At 33.7% G+C, this 11023-nt stretch overlaps 1 long non-coding RNA gene and 1 other non-coding gene across 2 annotated transcripts in view; one reads left to right on the top strand and one right to left on the bottom strand.

Annotated features, from left to right (window-relative positions):
* The first annotated feature begins 10812 nt into the window (after window positions 1–10812).
* On the top strand, window positions 10813–10884 carry TRNAP-CGG (transfer RNA proline (anticodon CGG)). The gene has a single exon. It is a non-coding gene; the product is annotated as a tRNA-Pro (tRNA).
* Window positions 10885–11007: 123 nt separating this feature from the next.
* Window positions 11008–11023, bottom strand: part of LOC140866274 (uncharacterized) — a 10309-nt gene continuing 10293 nt past the window's right edge. The window contains exon 4 of the long non-coding RNA XR_012144839.1: window positions 11008–11023. This exon is cut by the window's right edge and continues 350 nt beyond it. This is a non-coding gene — a long non-coding RNA (uncharacterized lncRNA).

Genomic DNA, 11023 nt, shown 5'->3' with positions numbered 1-11023 from the left:
CTGTTTACCTCTTGCCTTGTACTGATCCTTTCTGTTTCCCCCACTGTTTCCACCTTCATACCTCTGCTGCTGGTTCTGATGTTGAGGTGGCTGATTCTGGTACTGAGATGGTTGGTTCTGATACTGCCTCTGCTGCTGAGGTGCCCCCTGATTACCTCTTTGCCTCCACAAGCCTGCTTCTGCTCCCTTTGCGTAATTCATGGCATCCGCAAAGTTGCTAGGCTGTTGGTGTTAACCAACGTGAAGACATCGGGGTTCAACCGTTGATGAACTGATCTGCCTTAGCTTCTTCATCTCCGGCAATTAGCGGTGCAAAACGCAACAGACTATCGAACTTAGCCACGTACTCTTCAATGTTCAGATTTCCTTGCCTCAGATTTGCAAACTCTGCTCCCTTATCCTTACGATACGAGATAGGGAAAAACCGCTTATAAAACTCAGATTTAAAAAGAGTCCAAGTAACCTCTGTACCTCTACTCTCAAATGCTTTCTTTGTCATGATCCACCAGCTCTTAGCACCACCACGCAGCTGATGAATTACTAACCTGATTCGGCGGTCATCTGTGTAGTCAATGAAATCAAACAACTGATCCATATCATCCAACCAACTCTCACAGTCAACTGGATTTTCTGAACCCATCAACAATGGCGGATTGAACGACTGAAACCTCTTCAGCAAGGTTTCCATAGGAGTTGCTGAAGCATCCAACTGATCAACCTCAGTGCTAGCTTGTTCAGTCGCAGGGATAACTGGTGGTGTGTTTCTGTTTATCACTCGACGAGGACCCATCTGATAATCAAAGGTTAGGACACGAGATATCTCAATCGCTACCAACAGTGCCCTTACAACCGCTTGGAATACCAAATACCAGTCGAGAACAGAAACAGTTATATCTCAAGTAGATCATGCTTTATTAATTTAAATCACACAACCATGTAATTCAAATAATGCTCAACAATAAAGCATGCTCGCATGGAATTAAGTACACACTTAAATAATTCAAACACATGCGAGGAGTCATTACACACAGACTCGATCTACCCCGCTCACTCTAGTTCGACCAAGAATCTTAAGGCTCTGATACCACTTCATGTGAGACCTCGATTCTAAACCACTAATCTCGGATTAAACAACAAGTAAGCGAACAAGAATCCAAGAGTAAAACAATTCAAAAGATTTTTTTTTTTTTTTTTAAACGCCCGCGCGAGGAACCAAGCTCGCGCGCGCGCGGGCAAACGATCCCGAGACCAACCAAAGGCTCGCGCCCGCACGAGGTACCAAGCTCGCGCGCGCGCGGGCAAACCATTCAGAGGCCCAACGGAGGCCTCGCGCGCGCGCGAGGAACGCCTCGCCCGCGCGCGGAAGGCCTGGGCAGAAATGCTCAGGCTGCAGAAAAGGAAAGGGATTTCCGCGCTTGGTCCGACATGCCTTCAAATACAATTACAATAACAGGGTGTAGGGAAACATGCCATAACAAGTCATGCTTTCAGAAGGCCTAAAAACAACCAGAAGTCTAAATCGATACAACAACAACATGCTTCGATTTCAGATTACAATCCGAATACAAACTAATTCGAATAACAAAACATATCAAGTTCGAGTTCTAACATGCTTCAATCTTAAACTAGATAAACATGCTAATTCGACTTCTAAACCGAGTCTCACTTCTACTAATTGCCCTCGAAGCTAACCATGCCTCTTCTGACTTGTTCCTGCCCCACCTGTTGCCAAGTACACATACAAAACAAAGCAACAGCCGGATAACCGGTGAGAATGATAATCCCAGTAAAAGCAACATATCAAGTAATGAATACACAACATGCTATCAAACCACATATTCAAGTCGAAGTTAATGATATGCATGTCTTTAAAACCAGGATATCGATTCTGATAAACACGGGAGTATTGCTCTGCTTTTGGGATCCCGAGGATGAGATCACGTAACGACTCACCGACTCTCCCAATCGAGGTGGTGCCACGTATCCCACTTCTCTAGACTTTGAGCAACCATAATGAGTATGCTAGCACTAGGCGAAATACTACAACCTAGGCCACTCAATCATAGTTCCCAAACGTCTAACAAAAAGGGCGGTTCTGCCCGCTGAAATCAAAGTAGGCTCAAGATGAATGCATAACAGAAACATAAACATAAGCCACATAACAAAAACTCAATCAATCAACAATTACAAGTTCCATGTGCTAGAACAAGTATCAATGCAATATGTGATTTAAAAAGGGAAACTCAAGAACCAACAGTCCCGAGTATGCTATCCCGCTACGATGACTGCTTTTACCTTTCAATGCAGTAGTTCCAACTCCAGGAAAGCTACAACAAAAGATTGTATCAACAACTATACAATCTAAACAACAACTACGGATCAAGGTAAATCTCATTACCGATCTTCGTCCAACTCTGAAACGATCAATCAGCTGCTAACTCAGGGCTTGACAACTCCAAACGAATCTGTTCAGATACAAGAGATTGATCAACAACAAAGACCAACTTACAAGCCAAGTTCAACAACTCAAAAACGGTTCGAAACCCTCAAAACTCAAACCGACGGCATAACGGCTATAAACAGAACAAACCGGCAACGCAGACAGCAGTTCAATACTGATATCAACTCAATTCAATGCTAAAACCACAACAACAAGACAAACCCAACAAATCTCAAAACCCACATTTTCGAATAATACTTCCAAAAATCATAACAATTCCGAACATCGCTCTAATTCAAAACCGACAGATAATAAACGATCAGAACTCTGTAGAGAACAACATACTCGAATCTCAAACGATTCTAACAACATCCAAAAACTAGAATGTATCGGATCGAAGAAGAACTTACGATATAACAGAGCTCTCACTGCAGTGATCACTAATCTGCCTTCAGAAATAAATTCCAACGGCCGGATCGAGCTCGGACTGAAATCAGAAAGCTTGGAAGAAGTTGGAGGCGTCTTCAATGGTGGAGCTCGGTTGGGAGGAGGAAGATGAGGCTTCCTTAATAAATATCTAAGAGTAGATAATATATAAAATCAACTATTTGCGTTTTAGTCCCTGAAATTTCCAAAATTTGCAAAAAGGACCCTGATCAAAATCAAACCGGCTCGAGAACTCTGTAATCTCTGATTAACTCAAATAAACTCATTTAAGATAAAAACGGGGCGTTACAGTTGTTCTGTTCAACATTCTATCTGCTATGATAACTGCTCCTGCAGAGCAATCCCAGGGATTTGCAGTTCAGATCGGAGATATCCTGAATGATCTGAATGTCCATCTGGGACCCTCATCTGCACTTCATCCGCACAAGACTTTGAATGAGAGAGCAATTGAAGTTTACAGTGCTAAGAAATTAATAGTCTTCAAACATGGTTAATCTCATTCAGATGAAATTGAAGATCTTATTCTTCCGGATGAAAGCAAGCCACTATTAATCGAAGTTGCTAAAGAAATATCATCTCCCAAAAGGGCTACACCAAAGAGAAGATCATCAGCAAAGAGAAAGGTGATGATTCATTCTTCTGACTCAGAGACCTCAGAATTAGATCAAAAGATTCTTGCAGACATTATTGCGCCACATTTTCATAAGAGAAGGAGGACAATTAGACTCCCTCCTCGGATCCCTATGCCTACCCAACCTGAACCAGTTCCCGCCATACCTATTTCTATGGTTGAACATATTGTCCCTCCAGTACCTCAGATGAATATCACTGCTTTTTGCTCTGGATTCTTCAAAAAGCCTGATGATGTCTCAAATCCACAGTCAAAGTCTCAACGGCTAATTGATCTGACTGCTGATCGTACTGTCAAACATGTCGATATAAAGATGAAGATTTTTGACAAATGGGTATTTCATCGCACTGAGGATCACTTCACCAATATCAAAAATTTGAACAAACTGGAGAGCATTTCATCTCTTGAAGAAATAATTCTTGAATGGGCTGAGACTCAAGTCATTTCTCGAGCTCTGAAAAGAAGAGAGTTTGTAAAACTCCGGCTTCAGGAAAGCATTCTTCGATCTCACATCCGAATACAGAGAGCAAAGCTTCATCCCACCAGTTTTAACATTTTTGACATATCTGCCGCACTTAATCAACTGGAGAATGACGCTCATCTGTTAACTACTAAGGCAAATTTAATGAGACAAGACTTTCCTCTGGAAGCTCCAATCAAAGCGCATGCTTCTTCATCTGATATGCATTCTGCGTTAGATGATTTAACTTCATTGGATGAACTCAGTCTATCTGCTGATCCAAATTCACCTACTGTCTTACCTGTTAGAGTTGCTTCTCCTCCACAGAAGTCATTAATCATTGGTGTTGCCCCCACAGATCAATCTGCTCAGGAATCTCTATCTAAGGAACCAATGACTTCTTCTCACTTTATAGATGCGTTGAGTGATCAGTTTGTCACCACAGAACAGACTGACTTCTCTGTACATCCTGACCTTGAAAGTGAAATAGAGGTACCACTGGCTGCATCAACTGTTTTCAACACCTTACCAGATGAAACTCTTATTTCTTCATAAGAACAAGTTGCACATGAAATGCCAGTTGATACTTCTGCTCAATAAGATTCCTTTATTGAAGAAATACTCATGGACTCTCCAAAGCAAACGAAGATTTCTTCTATTGATCCACACACAGCAATGGTACCATTCGTTCCAGTGGAAGAACAAAGTCATCAATTGTATGACGAATCTCTGAAGATTGTCTCTTCTGAATGCTTGGTAATGGATCTGCCTCATATCTTTGAGGTAGTTAGGACTGATCTTATTCATAGTCTATTCAGGCCTATTACCATCATGTTCAAAGACAAGTTAAATCTTCCATCTACAACCCTCTCAGAGATCTCCATCACAGATCCAGATGAATCGTCAAGGATTATGGATGATGTTGTTCTTACACCTCCGGTTGTCTCTGCTTCACTGCTTCAAATTTGTGCCTCATCTGAAGCTGCAGCAACTTCATCCTCTCATCCACATGAAGATAGACCCGATCATTCTCTGTCTGAATCTTTGGCTCAACTCTCTATTATTGTCAGTGAATTGCACGTTAATCAGATTCAGACATCTGCAGAACTTCGTGATTTCAAGTCACATGTGCTGACAATAGTAAATAACATTAGTGACTCTGTTCTGAGTGTTCGGAAGCAACAAGCTACAGAATATATAAATATTCTTCGGAATCTTGACAGCCTCGAAGCCTCCACAGAGGCTCACAACAAACAGATTCATGACACTTTTGGTACTCAACTCACGATTATTCTAGACCTTCTATCTGAGAGTAGTGATGCCAAAAAGGAGGAAAATGTTATCTCATCTAAAGCCAAAGGCAAAGGAAAGAAGTAAGGACTATCAGATCAGAAGAAGAGCAGAGTAGATCAGATCATCTTGGAAAATTAATTTTTGACATTTATTTTGTCTAAAATTATTATTCGATCTATGATAAAATAATTTGGAAAGCTCTTTGATCTATCATCCTTATCGAAATTTGATCCAAAAATGAACTTGGTTTTGACATCACCAAAAAGGGGGAAATTGTTGGAGATCAAACTCTAAAAGTTTCGGTGATAACAAAGTCAAAACAAAACCAATTAAGGACTAAATCTATTCGGATTCATCCAGATCAAATGTTCGAGATTTCAAACGGATCAAGTATAATGCCAGATCAAATGCAAGATATTTGGATAAACCAATCGAAGTGTAAACTGGCAGATCAAGTGTATGATACCCAGATGAATCATGAAGACTCAACGGATTTTATAGATCGATCTAAGACAGATCTAACATGCTATCAACCAGATCAAAGTCTCACTTCAAAGTAACCGTTGCTGAGATTGTTGAAGAAAAAGACAAAATCATTTAATGATATTTTGAACGTTGATCTGCCTCCATCAAAGTCAAGATTTGTGAGCTATGTATTATGATTTGTTGGCGGCTCTTTATCAGAGTTTGTTGGCGGCTCATCATCAGAAATTGTTGGCGGCTCACCGGCTACTTTTGAAGATTATAAATACTCTAACACTTCAAACACGAGACAAGAGTGAAAAACTGAAGCTATCAATCGAAGTTCTTTCAAATTGAAAAAGCCCTCACTCAGCATAACTCAGATACCCACATCATCAGATCAAAGTCTCGATATTCTGAGTTAGAAAATATTTCAAAGATCGATCAACTTCAAAGAAAGCATATACGAAATCGATCCAGATCAAAGTCATTCATAGCTATCCAGATCAAAACACCGAAGCACATTCTGTAGTTTCATTGTGTAACTCAAATCAGAAAGTTTGATCTGATTCTAGAGAAAGTATTGCTAGGAGTTCCTCTCAGAGGATTGATTGGATTGGATTTGTACAAAGTCTTGTATAAATCAAAGTCTTCTAGTGAAATCCTTCTGAAAACAGAAGAAGGGGTAACGTAGGAGAATTCATATTCGAACATCCAGAAACAATTCTATCTCTTTACTTATTGCACTTACTTTACTCTATCTGCCTGAGCTTTACATATATTCAAATCTGCGAGGAAGATTTCTTCCGCCTGTTATTTTTCAGATCTTTCGAGCAGATCAAAGTTTTAAGCGACAAAACTTCTGTCTGATTTTCACAAATCAGATCGAAGAAACGTTAAAATTAAAAATAGTGCATTCAAACCCCCCCCCCCCCCCATTCTACACATATTTTCGATCCTAACAGATTTTAAAAACATGAAATTAAAAAAAAAGATGTCCAACAATTACATCAATCATTAACGATATTGACATGCAAATAATAGAAGACAATTCATACCAGAATGCAGTTCGGAATGATGAAATTATTGTTATTCTTATAAGTAAAAAAAATTTAGTAATAAAAAAAATATGTTCAACGAAAAAATAAGATAATAACGATAGCAAAATGTACATGATTGATGAAGAAAAAAATAATCACAAAAATTCTATTAAAATGACATGCATATTTATTCTTTCATAAAAAAATAAAAAAACGGATGGTAAATGGGAAAAAAAAGTGAAAGAGAGAAAAATCCAAAATATAAAAGAAAAAAAATTGTGCAATAATTTAAATTAAGGTTTAGAATGCATTATATATATTATATTTGTTTTTCATAAATCAATAGTCACAAAATAAATAATCAATACAAAAGATAAGAAATTATAAAATAAATATTTAATTTACTTTACTTATCTCACTTATTAACAATATAGAATAAATAATATTGCTTGAAAGCATACATACACGAGTTAGAAAATAAGACGAATTCATGATACGAAACAAACCATAATTTTTCAAGATTAATAAAAAAAACAATAGAAAAGACTAGATGTATTAATTGCATATGTTTCAATATCAATATTGTGACAAGGTAAAACTGCATTAAATACCATATTTATAAGCTTACATGAGTTATTGATAATGTTTTATTCTAAACTGTTAATGTAGATATAAAATAATGATGACCATAATGATAAAAATATTGAAACTCGGGGGTTACGTTGTTCGAAAATATTTCAAATTTTTTTATTAATTGCAATGTTAAAGATTATATTTATTTCATAACTAAACATGTAATAGTTTTTCTTTCAAACAGTATATATATTACCAATTATTATAAAATATACTTTATTTAAAGAACGACAACACTTCAATGAAGGGATGATAATGGATAGGACCTAAATTTAACCTTGTATTAAACCCACCCCGGAGAAACAAGTTTAGACTCACCCAAACGGATTCACAAACAGGTCTGGGTGAGTATTCTTGTTTAATCAGACCCACCATATATAGAACATGCTATTAATAAAGATTATAAATATAAAGATTATAAAAATATTGATATTTTTCATAAAGAAAAAATAATGCATGATAAATGGAAAAAAATTGTAAAAGAGATAAAAATTCAACATATAAAGAAAAACATATTTATTAATAATTTAAATAAAGGTTTAGAATGTATTATATATGTTATTATTATTATTTTTACATAAATCAATTCTCGTAAAACAAGTAATTAACACATATATTAGAACATTACAAAATGAATATTTTATTTAATTTGATTAACATATTTTACTTATTAACAAATACATAATAAATTATATCGATTCAGAGCATACATACATAAGAAAGAAAATAACACAAATATATGGTACCAAGCATGTCCTACTTGCTCAATATTAATCAACAAAATGATGGAAACTCGAGTTAATAATTACATAAGAATCAATATCAATATTGTGCCAAATTAAAACTATATTAAACATTATATCTATAGACTAACATGAGTTATTGATAATGTATTATTTTAAACTGTTAATATATAGTTATAGAATAACGATGATCATAAGTGAGGAATACTGAAACTATAAGCTTTTGGTAAAGTGACAAGCGTTCAGTCCTACAATTGGTATCAGATTTAAGGTCATTATTCGATTCTCATTGATTACAAGGAGTGCAATGAAGATTTTTGAGTGCAATAATTGTTCTTGTTGGATAGAACAATAGAACCATAACGATTGGGCTGCTAGATTATTTCGATTATAGTACTCCGGAATTTTTTTACACATATTAAGAAAAAAAATTGGAAAAACAAATTTTGTACAAACTTCAAATATTATTCTTTTAAATGTTTTTAAAAATTATTGCATAATTTTCAAGGTTTAGTTAATAGGGGTTTATTAGTGAAAAAGTGTAAAAAAAAAATTATTAAATATGGTATACGACTATATATTTTGGGACAAAAAATATGACCTATATAATTTGGATGGATAGAGTATTATCTAATTAATTGAATAATAATTTAGTTCAATTCAATTATTATAAGTCATTTATATCAATAATAATTATCTTAAATTTTAAGATAATGTGAATTAAAATTGGTGTCCTTTAATAAATTTGATATTATGCATGATTTCAAGATAATAAAATAAAATTAATCATGGTACGAAAATTTCTTATGATGATTATGATAACTATTGAACCAATTATAAATAAATTTTATGATATTAGGATATAATGTTATTTTAAATTGAATAGTTGAATTTATAATTTTATTTGGTTATTATTATTATTATTTGTTTTTATTTTTTATATTTTACTTTGTATTTATTTTAGTTTTCGATCTTTTTTTATGACAACATGATGGACTATGATAAAAAACTCAAAAATGAAAATAACATACAAGTCAATTAACAAAAAAATAAAAACAATATAGAAGCTACATGACTACAAATGAAAATAGACCAGAACATGGCCAAAAACAAAAAAATAGGAGTTATAAGACTGAAAATACAAATTCATCATTAATAAAAAAAAAATGAAACATAAATACAAATAAAAAGATCAAAATTGTATTTTTTCCGTTGTTTTTATATGATTTTTTTGTTGAAAAATATATTCTTATTCATATTTTAATATTTAATAATAAAATTATATTTAAAAAATTTAATTAAAAAATTAAAATAATAAATAACTGAAATGAAGTTTAATAGTTTAGTAATTTTTTAATATAATAATTTAGTAATTCCATGATTAAGTTGTTTATTTATCATTAATTTTAGTTTGAATTATTATATTTTCAAATATCAATAATGAGACGTACATTTGAAAATTTGTTAATGATTATTGTATTATTTCAGTTGATTTTTATAATTAATAATTCAAATTTATGACTTTTATTATGAGGACGTGAAAATCCAATTAAATATAATTATTATAAAAATAATAAATATTTTTTACTATTTATTAAGTGTAGGCATATTAAAATAACTAACTTGGCGTCATGGTCTATTTTTCAAGATACCAAAAATACTCTTTTTTTCAATTTGTTGTTTTTTCTATGTTTCTTACTCACTATCTCCACATCTCCAATAACACTCTTGCCAATTTTAGCTCTCTTTTTTTTTCTTCTCTTTTTTTTTTCTTTTCTAATTAACCTAACATGTTAAGAAACAAAATTCATATACATTGTATTTATTATTTTACACACGCAAATGAGTGTGCACCGTTGCTAGTATATTATAAAGACTAAGTGACACCACGTGCATCGCACGTGCATTTTACTAGAGAAAATAAAAATCTAAATATCAATAGATAAGCAGAATATCAAATATAATTATACATATTAAAAATAAATCTAAATAAGATAAAGCATTTATCATAATAATATTTTGAACAAAGTTTAAAGCAAGTAATCATATATATATATATATATATATATATATATATATATATATTTATAGAGTTTTGCTATCCTGCCCACCTACCGTGCCCATATAATGTGCTCATCATGAGGTGACACTCAACTATTGAACGCACAAAGAGTGCCATCTCATGGTGGGCACATTAGGTGGGCACGGTGAGTGGGCAGGATAGCAAAATTGTATATATATATATATATATATATATTTATATATATAACAAAAAATTAAAATTTAAATATAAGAAATAATTCTTTTTGGGAAAATATATAGAAAATAATTTTTTTTTTTAAGTATGAACCGGTCTGATCGGTTTTTCACCCTTGTAAAACGGGTCTGAGGGATCCGAGCGATTTGGCCATAAAAATATTTTTTGAAGTTTAGTCCGAACTGATTTTAAAAACATGACTTGCAAGATTGCTCGGAGATTATGATTTATGAGACCTGCAAAACTCTTTTTTGTTTCGTCTTTTTGTTTCTTTTCCTGTTAAAGCGAATGAAATCCATCGAATGTTCTGATATTTAAATATATATATATTCAACATTTTAGTGAACGTTCCATATAAATAACTAATTTCATTTAATAATATAATACAAAAAGCCCTCTATCATCCGGGCATTTGGTCTAGTGGTATGATTCTCGCTTCGGGTGCGAGAGGTCCCGAGTTCGATTCTCGGAATGCCCCAATCCTTACAAAATATCTTTTTTGTTTTTATTAATCTGTCATAAATGTAGCAAGCGCACGTTTTCTCCATACGGACCTTTGCTTGAAGTAGAAATATTGAAATAGCATTAAAAGATTCTCTATTTCTATTCATAATCAG

Source organism: Henckelia pumila, chromosome 4 (assembly GCF_033568475.1).
Source record: "Henckelia pumila isolate YLH828 chromosome 4, ASM3356847v2, whole genome shotgun sequence".
NCBI classification, from domain to species: Eukaryota; Viridiplantae; Streptophyta; class Magnoliopsida; order Lamiales; family Gesneriaceae; genus Henckelia; species Henckelia pumila.
This window is presented reverse-complemented; position numbering and strand designations above follow the sequence as displayed.